The sequence below is a fragment of the Rhinoderma darwinii genome, chromosome 5 (genome assembly GCF_050947455.1).
Source record: "Rhinoderma darwinii isolate aRhiDar2 chromosome 5, aRhiDar2.hap1, whole genome shotgun sequence".
NCBI lineage: Eukaryota > Metazoa > Chordata > Amphibia > Anura > Rhinodermatidae > Rhinoderma > Rhinoderma darwinii.
This window is the reverse complement of record NC_134691.1, coordinates 98,032,758-98,045,593: the sequence shown is the minus strand read 5'-3', so window position 1 is coordinate 98,045,593 and position 12,836 is coordinate 98,032,758.

Genomic DNA, 12,836 nt, shown 5'->3' with positions numbered 1-12,836 from the left:
CTGTGTGGCATTACCTACAGGGGCTGTATGGCACTACCTACAGGGGGCTGTATGGCATTACCTACAGGGGCTGTATGGCACTACCTACAGGGGACTGTGTGGCATTACCTACAGGGGGGCTGTGTGGCATTACCTACAGGGGGGCTGTGTGGCATTACCTACCGGGGGGCTGTGTGGCATTACCTACAGGAGGGCTGTGTGGCATTACCTACAGGGGGGCTGTGTGGCATTACAGGGTGCGGTGTGGCATTACCTACAGGGGCTGTATGGCACTACCTACAGGGGGCTGTGTGGCATTACCTACAGGGGCTGTGTGGCATTACCTACAGGGGGCTGTGTGGCATTACCTACAGGGGGCTGTGTGGCATTACCTACAGGGGTGCTTTGTGGCATTACCTACAGGGGGCTGTGTGGCACTACCTACAGGGGGCTGTGTGGCACTATCTACAGGTGGGCCCTGGCAGTATCTACAGAGGGCAGTGTGTGGCATTATCTAGAGGGAAGTGTGTGGCAAAAAATGTACAAATTAAATTCATCCGTTTTTAAAATGGACAGGGAAAAAGACGGATGCAAAACGGGTCAAAATCGGCCGTTAAAACTGAACGGTAACGATGCAAAACGGCCAAGAAAAACTGACCAAAACGGAAGTTTTTATCGGCCGACACTCGGACCTTGTCATGTGAATAGAGCCTTAGGCCTTATTCAGACGACAGTGTCCGAGTGTCGACCGATAAAAACGTCTGTTTTGGTCAGTTTTTTTGCATCCGTTTTGCATTCTCTCCAATTCCGTTCAGGACCGTGTTGCCGTTTTTAATGGACGATTTTGGCCCGTTTTGCATCCGTTTTTTTCCCTGTCCGTTTTAAAATCGGATGAATTTCATTTGTAAATTTTTTGCCACACACTTCCCTCTGTAGATAATGCTACACACTTCCCTCTGTAGATAATGCCACACACTGCCCTCTGTAGATATTGCCACAGCCCCCTGTAGGTAGTGCCACACATCCCCCCTTGTAGGTAGTGCCACACAGACCCTCTTGTAGGTAGTGCCACACAGCCCCCTGTAGGTAATGCCACACAGACTCCCTTGTAGGTAGTGCCACACATACCCCTTCGTAGGTAGTGCCACACAGCCCCCTGTAGGTAAGGCCACACAGCCCCCCTGTAAGCAATGCCACACAGCCCCCTGTAGGTAATGCCACACAACCCCATATAGGTAATGCCACACAGCCCCCCTGTAGGTAATGCCACACAGCCCCCCCTGTAAGCAATGCCACACAGCCCCACTGTATGTAATGCCACACAGCATGTAGTGCTACATAGTCACCCCCCATAGATGGCACCCCCCCCCCTAGTTTCCTGTAGGGAATGGCTCCAGGAGAAGTCTCTCACTTCACTGTCCATATAGGGACAGTAAAGTGAGGGACTTCTCCTGGATCGGAATCCCCGGCCACAGCGGTGAGGATTCCGCTTCAGAAGTCCCCGACGTCACTGTGTCCATATATGGACAGTGAATGCAGGGACTTCTCCTGGAGCAGAATCCCTGGCCACATCGCTTGGGATTCTGCTTCAGAAGTCCCTGACTTCACTGTGTCCATATATGGACATAATGAAGTCAGGGACTTCTGCTGGAGCGCAATGCCCAGCCACAGCGTTGCCGAAGCTGTGGCCGGGGTTTGGGGATTCCGCTCCTACAGGGAGCAAAAAAATACTCTCCTCCTCCTCACATGCACTTCACACTGTGAGCAGGAGAAGGAGAGAGAGCGAGTGACGGAAGACACGGCCGTCACTTAGAGCACATTCAAGTGATGGCTGTGTATTACCCGGCCCCATAGACTTCAATGGGAGCCGGGCGGCCGGAAGAACGTCCGAAAATAGGGCATGTCCCATTTTTTGACGGTCGGGTCAAAAAATCGGTCGTGTGAATAGCCCCATTTGGGGTCTATTGTTCCTACTGCAGCCATGTGACGGCCGTATTTTCAACGGCCGTCACACGGCCGGGAAACCATGTCGTGTGCATAAGGGCTTAGTCGACATAGCTGTAAGATTGCTTGTTTTTTGCGGGACATGTTTTCGTTTTTCATTTATTATACCGCATAATGTATTGGGAAGCTGTGGTGTGAAATGGGCAAAAAAAACAGCGATTACGCCATCTTTTGGGGGGTTTTGTTTTTACGGCGTCCATCAGGCGTTAAAAACTATATCTTCACCTTATTCTAAAGGTTGATACGATTACGGAATATCAAATTTATATGTTTTGTTTTATGTTTTACCACTTTTAGAAAAATTAAATTATTTGCTAAAAAAAAATGTATTGTGTCGCCATAATCTGAGAACCATAACTTTTTTATTTTCCCATCAATTTAGCGGTGTAAGAGCTTAAATTTTGCGAGGCGAGCTGTAGTTTTCACTAATACCATTTTGGGGTAAATACGACTTTTTGATCACTTTTTATTACATTTCTTTGGAGAGTTAAGAGCCTGTTCACATCAGCTTCCGTTTCCGTCACCAGTTGACTGCTCTATTGATTCCGTCGGAAAAACGGAAACCTTCCGGAATGGTGACGAACGGAATATCAATGGTGACGGAAACGGAAGCTGTGGTTTCAGTTTGACTTTCTGTTGCGAGTTCTCCCGACGGAAACCTCCGACAGAACCCCGGAACGGAAAGCCAATGCTGATGTGAACAGGCCCTAAGGTATATTAAACAACGCTATATTGTGATAATTCAGACTTTTATGGACACGGCGATACCAGTTATGTTAACTTTAATTTTTTTTAACATTGTTTTAGGGAAATGACGGGAATTTTTTTTTTTTTGTAACTTTTAATATTTTTTTTTTGTAACATTAAAAAAAAACTTTAACAGTTTTTTACTTGTCCCCGTAGGGGACTTGAACCAGCGATCGTTGGATCGTTTGCATGATATACTGCAATACTAATGTATTGCAGTATATCGTGATACTGACAGTCTCCTTTGAAGTCCTGCCAGAGGCAGGGCTTCAAAGGAGTGCAAACATGGCAGACCTGGGGGCCTTCATTAGGCCCCAGGCTACCATGACAACCATCGGCACCCATCAATCGCGCTGTGGGGGGCGATGGCGCGTTGGAGGGTGGCGCCCCCCTGATATTAAGAATTTAAATGCCACGATCGCAATTGACCGCGGCATTTAAGGTGTTAAACGGGCAGGATCAAAGTGATCTTTGATTCCGCAGCCGTCACCCACTGAGTATGGAGCGCGCTCAACCCACTCCATACTTCCCCTTAACAGCGGTCACGTACTAGTACGTGACATGTCGTTAAGGGGTTAAATGCTATTCCCATCCTAGAGATTTGTGGCAGAGGGACACTTTATGTCATAAAAGTCTTAAAGGTGGGGGTTCCACTTTTGGGCCTACCAACTATCAGGAGAATGAGAGTCTCTTGCTCCACGGTTTGGCACTGAAGAGACGAGGAGACCACGTGGCCATGCATTACAGCTACATAAGATTGTCACACAGTACAACATTAGCACTTACCTGTCTCTGCTCCCGTACTGCACATCTCTTCTCTATTCCAAAACTTGCACTTATATCTATGATCACTGAAGGGAAGAAAGAACGGAGCCGCCACCAAACAACGGCACAGTTCTTTGCATCGGAAGAGATCAAACCTGTCTATATCCCAATGGTTGGGGGCTGCACAGGCCAGAGGTTGTAAACCCCTGCTCTATGGCAAGTAAGGTCGCTTTCAAGTGGCGATAAAACAGACGCATTTTAGCTTTCACCACTGTACCAATCACCATAGGGTTCTATTGATAAGCGACACCTGCTATTTATCATCCTGCCTGTCTGAAGACAGTCTTACACTGCTGGATCTCCATAAGAGTGTGGAGATTTGGCTTTGCCACTGGTGACAGGCCTTTTTCTAGGGGGGCTGTCTATCAATATTGCTAATGCCAAAATTTAGAAGGATGAATATTAGGCCCTGTTCACAAAATGTTGCCTCCCATTTACTTCAATGGAGTCGATAGCTTTTTCCCGCTAGCCGTCCTGCTGTTTTTTTGGGTGGATTCTGCCCAAACCTCGCATTAAAGTCAATGGGAGGAGGAATATTCCTGTTGACTGCAGGAGTAATTCCACGTCGGATTTTGCGGCGGAACCCACCACGCAATATACGCTGTGTGAACTGACCCTAATTATTACAATGAGAATTTTTTTTTACCAGTGTTTCCCCCTATAATAGTAACCTTACAGTGGTCTACCAGACAATAATTCTTTGGAAAACTAGGGAGTCGTCAATAGATGTTACCTAGTTGTTTTTTCTAATTATATATTAGACTTCTCGGAATGTACATACAGTGAAATAGGTTTTACATATAAGTAAACTGTCTGCCATGAACTGTTGCTATGTAAGTTTTTACCTTGTAAGACCAGGACTATTCCCAAACGTCAAGTGCACCATAACAGCAGAAAAAATGCCACACCTTCATTTATTAATAATAAACCCAAAACAATGAGATTGAGAGGATTTTCAGGACAAATGAAAATATTTTTTTAAGGTACTAATTCTAACAGTATAACAATGTAAAAATAAGGGACTTTTGACTGTAAAAAAATAAAAAAGATGAGTGCCTGATTTTTTTTGATCGAGTTTGGTAAAGGCCCCATTGCAAACATTTTTGTAGGGGCCCCCTCCCCAATAACACCTGCATCTAGGAATACATATTCTCTGCAGCATTTCCCCTCTTATACATCGATGACACACTAGACTGGTTCTTTATTATGGCACATTGAAAGGATCCTGGGTGGGGTACACCCCTTTATGATGTCCATATGCCCTAATAGGCCATATGGACAGGGATTGTCGTCCTGAGACAGCCCCTTTAAGACTTATCTTTGCTCAATCGATAGATAGGTGGAGTCAGAGGTGTCTGGCAGCTACATATTCACATGATCCTAAGTTAATAAACATGCATGCTTAACCACCAGATTCCTTCTAGTTAGTAGTGCAGACAGGTGGGACAATGGACCTCCATACAAGGAGACAAATTCTTGTCCGATAATAAAAAAAAGTTTTGTAAAAGCTGCATAATCACTAATCAATCAATAGTTGGAAGAATATTATCAATGTTTTTAAAGTCCCATGCTAGGATTGTATGCGAGAGGCTGGGGGAAACTTGGTGGTAGAGGCCCATTTGGGGTGGAGGTCCCTGGGTGATTGACCCTTTTGCCTTCCCTATAATCGGTCCCTGTTGGCAACCCTGTCTCACCCAAGTAGAGACATGACCCAGAACACTAGCAGACTCTCCTTACTTACTAAGGGCCTGTTCACATCAGTGTTAGGTTCTGTTGATGGGTTCCGTCAGACCTTTCAGTCAGGGGAACCCATCAACGGAAGGGCAAACGGAAACCATAGCTTCCGTTAGAATTACCATTGATGGTTTCCGTTTGTTTCCGTTCTGTAAGGTTTCAGTGTTTTTGGGCGGAAAGAATAGCGCATTCGCAGGGGTTTGGTTGTTTACTGAGTGCTGAGACCCATTTTTACAAGGCACTAGTGTGGTTTATATGATGTCACAAAATACAAATGTAATAAAACTTGAGAACCCTAGGGCTGAGTTCACACGTGGCGGATACACTGCGTAATAGCATGCAGCGCATCCGCCCTCTCCGCTACAGGGATTTCCGTGCAAAAATGAGCACCAAACTGTGGTGCAGTTTTCCGCCCGGAATGTCCGCAGTATTTACGCAACGTGTGGACTGGCCCTAGTAATGTAGTAATGTGAAATCTAAAGTAGATAGACGAAAGGTTGTACTTCTGCTATACTACACCTACTTATAATAAAAATCCCTGACACCTTATCTTGGATTAGATATTGGGCAGTATGGAAAAAAATAAAACTGTGACGAGCATGGCGCAAGGATGGTAACTGGTAAAAGCTCTCCAATGAAATTGATATTGTGCAAGGCTTTATAATTCCTTTTATTCTCCAGACACACTTAACAGCATAGTGAAGCCGCTTTACTATTTAATAGCAGATTGCAACTAGCTGTGTAGGATACACACGTTATTAAAATTACCACGAGTGGAACAATTTGGCCCTGGACCCCAGGAGGCCACTTCATCCTTATGACAATCCAGCTCGGAGTATGAAAAAGAATGTATATTTTCTAGATCTCGCTCTCCCCTGTACATTTCATCATATTCTGTATTTGATATTCATTCTCCATTTTTTTTACTACGATATTTCTTTAACTTCTTTATATTTTGAGGGAGCCCCACTAACATTACCACTTCACAATTAGCCCCTTCCCAACATTTGCCATATGGATACATCATGGAAATCTAGTGCTTCCTGCATTTTGCTGTATCCATATGACAAATGATGGACTCCGGCTCAGAAGCCGGTGTCATCCTCGCTGGATATCAGCGGTGTATTACAGCTGACATCCGGCTGTAATGGTGGGGACCGAAATTAGCTTAGATCCTCACCATTAACCCCTTAAATGTAGCAGGCAAAAGAGATCACTGCATTTAAGTTGTTTGCAGCTCATCGGAGCCCCAGCAATGAAATTGCAAGGGTTCTGGTGGCTGCAATGGCAACCGGAGACCTATTGCTGGCCTCCCGGTCTGCCTAGCATGGAAGTTTTCCAGGTCCCGCTTCTGTAGCTGACGGCAAGATGGCGCCGACCCAAGCGCTGAGCCAGTGTCATCAGCAGTGGATTAGCAAAAAATAAGGATAAAAATTGCTCAAAAAGTCGCATGTACCCCAAAATGGTACCAATAATAACTATAGCTCGTCCCGAAAAAAAAACAGCCCTCATACCACTACATCTATGAAAAAATAAAATTACTTAATTCTCCAATAAGCCAGGAGAGAAAAAATATGCAGTTGTGCAGGCCCAAGGGAAAGATTTCTTCTGTTTCAAGTGATGAATTATTAAGGCCCTAAAATTAGGGAACCAGGAAGAGGAGGACCCAAACATATGGAAGTGAGAATGCCCGTATTGTACCAGGACACTTCCCAGAAAAATTCCCCAAACTACAAAGGTGCGGAGTGTGGACCAAAAGGGGGATAAGGAAGGACATTTCTCGGTGCTACACTGGCCTGTGCAAAAAGGATTGTGTCACAGCGTAAGGGCAGATACAGACGGACGTTGCGTTTTTGCGCGCGCAAACAACGCAGCGTTTTGCGCGCGCAAAAACCATTTGACAGCTGCGTGTGTCATCCGTGTATGATGTGCGGCTGCGTGATTTTCGTGCAGCCGCCATCATAGAGATGAGGCTAGTCGACGCCCGTCACTGTCCAAGGTGCTGAAAGAGCTAACTCTTTCAGCACCCTCGACAGTGAATGCCGAACACAATATGGAAAAACCTGTTGAAAAAAAAGAAAAAGTTAGTACTTACCGAGAACTTCCCGGCCGTTGCCTTGGTGACGCGTCCTTGGTGACGCGTCCTTGGTGACGCGCCTCTCGACATCGGGCCCCACCTCCCTGGATGACGCGCCAGTCCATGTGACCGCTGCAGCCTGTGCTTGGCCTGTGATTGGCTGGAGCTGTCACTTGGACTGAATTGTCATCCCGGGAGGTCAGACTGGAGGAAGACGCCGGGAGTTATCGGTAAGTCAGAACTTAGTTTTTTTTTCTACAGGTTCATGTATATTGGGATCGGAAGTCACTGTCCATGGTGCTGAAACAGTTTAACTCTTTCAGCACCATGGACAGTGACTATCTCCTGACGTCGCGTACCGATAATTTTTTTGCCGGGTTCGGCCAAAACGAGTTCGGCCGTACCCGGTGAAGTTCGGTTCGCTTGTCCGGCTTCGCTCAACGCAAAGACACTCCGTTTGGATGTTCGGAAACAGAAAAGCACGTGGTGCTTTTCTGTTTACATTCATCCTTTTGACAGCTGATGCGCTGTTTCAGTCGGTTCGCACGGAAGTGCTTCCGTGCAACCTGCGTGGTTTTCACACACCCATTGACTTCAATGGGTGCGTGATGCGCGAAATACGCGGAGTTATTGAACCTGTCGCGCTTTTTGTGCAGCAAACGCTGCGCAAAAAGCACGGACTGTCTGTACTGCCCTATAGACTTGTATTGGTCCTTGCGTGCCGCGTGAAAACCACGCGGCCCGCACGGACCGAATACACGCTCGTGTGAATCCCCCCTAACACACATCTATGGATTATTTTATTGTTTTTTTTAACCCAATTATTATACCACCTGACTATGCCCCTGATGTACTCTGCTCAGCTTACATATGCCCCACTATTATAAACGGAAACACCAGCATTATTCAAACAAAACTACTACCAAGCAAATCCACGCTCCAAAAGCCAAATAGTGCTCCCTCCCCTCTGAACTCTACAGCGTGCCCAAACAGCTGTTTACTTCCACACATATGGCATCCCCATACCCGGGAGAACCCTTTAAACAATTTTTGCAGTGTGTGTCGCCAGTGGCATAAGCTGGGCATGACATATTTGCCACTGAAATAGCATATTTAGGGGAAAATCTAAATTTTTACTTTGCACTATCCGCAGCGCAATCATTTATGGAAAAGACCTGTAGGGTGAAAATGCTCACTATACCCCTTAATAAATGCCTTAAGGGTTATTAGGGGTTTCCAAAATGGGGTCACTTCTCAGGGGTTTCTTTTATTATTTCACATCAGAACCTCTGCAATTGTGAACCAATACTTTGTAAAGCACCAAATTAGGCCTCAATTTTACATGGTACTCTTTCACTCCTGAGCCCTGTCAAATATCCAGGCAAAATATTAGGGCCACATGTAGGGTCTTTCTAAGACCGGGAAACACAGCATAATAATTAGAGAGCGGTCTTGTTATGGTGGTACAAGCTGTGCACCACATATTGGCATATCTATGGAAAATATCCCATTTTCACTCTGCAACATCGAGTGACATTAATTTCTGCAAAACACCTGCGGGGTTAACATGCTCACTACACCCCTAGGTGATTACCTTGAGCGGTGTAGTTTCCAAAATGTGGTCACTTCTGTTTTTTTTTTGATGTTTTGGTCCCACAGGGGCTTTGCAAATGCGACAAAGCGCCCAGAAACCAATCCAGCAAAATCTACACTCCAAAAGCCATATGGCGCTTCTTCCATTCTGACCCCTGCCGTGTGCACAAACAGCAGTTTATGACCACATATGGGGTATTGTCGTACTCGGGAGAAATTGCTTTTTTTTTTCCTTTATTTGTTGAGAAAATGAAAAATTTTGAGCTAAAGCTACATCTTATTGAAGAAAATGGATTGTTTTTATTTTCACTGCCCAATTCGAATACATTTTATAAAAAACCTGTGTCAAAATGCTCACTACACCCCTAGATGAATTCCTCAAGGGGTGTGGTTTCTTAAATGGAGTCAATTTTGGGCGTTTTCATTGTCTTGTCCCCTCAGGGGCTTTGCAAATGTGACATGGCCGCTGCAAAAGATTCCTGCTAAATGTGATGTTCAAAAGCCAAATAGCACTCTTTCCCTTCTAAGCCCTGCTGTGTGTACAAACAACCATTTATGACCACATGTGAGGTATTGTTTTACGCAGGAGAAATTGCTTTACACATTTTGCTGTGCTTTTTCCCCTTCAGTCCTTGTGAAAATGAGAAAAAATTAGCTAAACCTACATTTTCTTTGTAAAAATGTAGATTTTAATTTTCAAGGCCAATTTTCAATAATGTCTGCAAAAAAACTGTGTGGTCAAAATGCTCACTATACCCATAGATAATTTCCTCAATGGGTGTAGTTTCCAAAATGGGGTCACTTGTGGGGGATTTCCACTGTTTTGTACCCTCAGGGGATTTGCAATAGTGACGTGGCCTCCGCAAACCATTCCTGTTAAATTTGAGCTCCAAAAGCCAAATGGCGCTCCTTCCCCTTCTAAGCCCTGCTGTGTGTCCAAACAGTTGTTTATGACCACATGTGGGGTATTGTTTTACTCAGGAGAAATAGCTTTATACATTTTGTGGTCGTTTTTCTCCTTTAGTCTTTGTGGAAATGAGAAAAAATTTGCTAAACCTACATTTTCTTTGAAAAAATAAAGATTTTCGTTTTTACGGCCTACCTCCAATAATTTCTGCAATAAACCTGTGGGGTCAAAATGCTCACTATACCCCTAGATAATTTCCTTGAGTTGTGTAGTTTACCAAATGGGGGTCAATTTCTGTGGATTTCCACTGTTTTGGCACCGCAAGAGCCCTTCAAACCTGACATGGTGCCTAAAATATATTCTAATAAAAAGAAGGCCCCAAAATCCTCTAGGTGCTATTTTGCTTCTGAGGCTGGTGCTTCCATACCACACTAGGGTCACATGTGGGATATTTCCTAAATCTGCAAAACCTGGGCAATAAATATTGACTGGCATTTCTCTGGTAAAATTTTCTGTGTTACATAAAAAATGGATGAAAACATGAATGTCTGCAAAAAAAAAAATGACATTTGTAAATTTCACCTCCACTTTGCTTTAATTCCTGTGAAACGTCTAAAGGGTTAAGAAACTTGCTAAATGCTGGTTTGAATATTTGAGGGGTGAAGTGGGGTGACTTATTGGGGGTTTCTAATATATAAGGTCCTCAAAGCCACTTCACAACTGAACTGGTCCCTGTAAAAATCGCCTTTTGACATTTTCTTGAAAATGTGAGAAATTGCTGCTAAAGTTCTAAGTCTTGTAATATCCTATAGAAATATAAAAATGTTCAAAAAACGATGCCAATGTAAAGTAGACATATAGGGGTTGTTAATTAGCAACAATTTTGTTTGGTATAACTGCCTGTCTTACAAGCAGAAAAATGCAAATTTTCACAATGTTTTGCTAAATTTTGGTGTTTTGCACAATTAAATATTGAATGTATGGAGAAAATTTTGCCAGTAACATAAAGTCAAATGTGTCATGAGAAAACATTCTCAAAATCGCTTGGATAGGTAAAAGCATTCCGAAGTTATTACCACATAAAGTGAAATATGTCAGATTTGAAAAATGAGGCTCCATCAGAAAGGTCAAAAGTGGCCAAAGAGGGAAGGGGTTAATAAAAATGATTTCTAGTACACTCACAGTATTCTTCCTAAGGGTATGTTCACACTGCAGCGTCCGTTACGGAGGAGAAAACAGCACCGTAATTTCAGCCGTAATGGCATGTGCAGGTGTCTTTCGCTGCGTCCATTACGGATGTAATTGGAGCTGTTTTTCCATGGAGTCCATGGGAAACGTCTCCATTTACGTCTGAAGAAGTGACAGGCACAGAACATCGTAAGACCCATTCAAATGAATGGGCAGATGTTTGCCGACGATTTTGAGCCGCATTTTCGGACGTAATTCGGGGCTAAAATGCCCGAATTACGTCCGTAAATAGTGTGTGTGTGAACCCAGCCTATGAGAAGCACTTCGAGGTGTCCTGTTATGCAGCCTGTAGAATGTACCATGTTTTTCTTTTGAAAGTGAAGTTCCACATTGAAGGTAAACTCTATGTCCACCTTTTCAGGCAATTATTTTTCCAATTCATCTAAAATGAAAAATTTATCAATTTTGTCAATAGCCTTGATTAAAAATGCCCTATTGCTCCCATGCAGTCCTGTGTGTGTCCAAGAAACAAACCCTGTGTAGTCTGATTCTGCAGTCATATTTTCTTTAATCTGTCCACTACTTCTTTCTAATATACAAAATGAATGTTATCAAAAAGTAGGGGACAGATGGAAGAGACTATGACAACGGGATTAGACTACACAGAGTTTGTTTGTAGTCTGTTACCGTGGACATGCATAAGTCTGCATAGTAGCAGTAGATGCAAAATGACTATTTGCAAAATTGCTTCATTTTGGACTTTAACTGTCTGGAAGCCTTTAACTTCCAGAAATTATTAAATAACTGTATACATTGAATATTTCCTAATATTCTATTGTTATTTAGGATTTAAAAATCTCAGTATATTGGCTCAAAATTGAAAAAAAAACTGTTTAATATATTTACTTAACCAATTGTGCTTGCATCCATAGTGATGACATGTTAGGTGACCACAGTGGCTAAACTCTGACTACATGACCGATGTTCAGTCCATAGTGATGCTCAGTGATGTTTAGTCCACAGCAATTGTCCGCAGCAGTCATCTGACATGTCATCACTATTGATTGGAGTGCATTGCACAGTTTGTTATTTTTCTATAACAAAAGCTCTTATAGGGCTAGTTCACACGGCAGATTTTGCGTGGCGGTTCCCGCTGCAAAATCCGCTGCAGAACTATTTCTGCAGACGACAGGAAGATTCTTCCCTCCCATTGACATAAATGGGAGGTTTGGCCAGAATCTGCTCGCAGATCGAGCAGGAGACCTTTCTTTCCTGCTAGCTGAAATAATCAGCTAGCTGGAAAAAGAAGCATCCAACTCTTATTGAAATAAATGTGAGGCGTAATATTGCGGCGGAATCCGTAGAGTATTTCGCCTGCAAAATTCCTCCGTGTTACTGTGGAAGTCACCTTGTCACGTTGGGTACGTGGACCCACTGGGCCATACTGCCTTGACGGTATGGCAGCTGGCGAACAGGACACAGGTCACAGTCTATAGTTCGTATAGTGTGCCTGTGGTAGCTCAGACAGTAGCAAGACAGGCTCGGCTGGGACTAGGCAGCAGGCAGGTACCAGGCGTGGTATACAGCACAGCACGACTTCAGCTCAACACGGCACTTGACCAGTATAGCACGGGATACAGGTTACAGGTAGTGGGAATGGAAAACACTGGGAACTGGGAAACACTAGGAGACCATTTGCTTAGACAAACTTAAGGTAAGACAACAACGCTCAGGCAAGGCAGGAAGAGCGGGTACGAGCGTGCACGTGCACCCTACGGGACC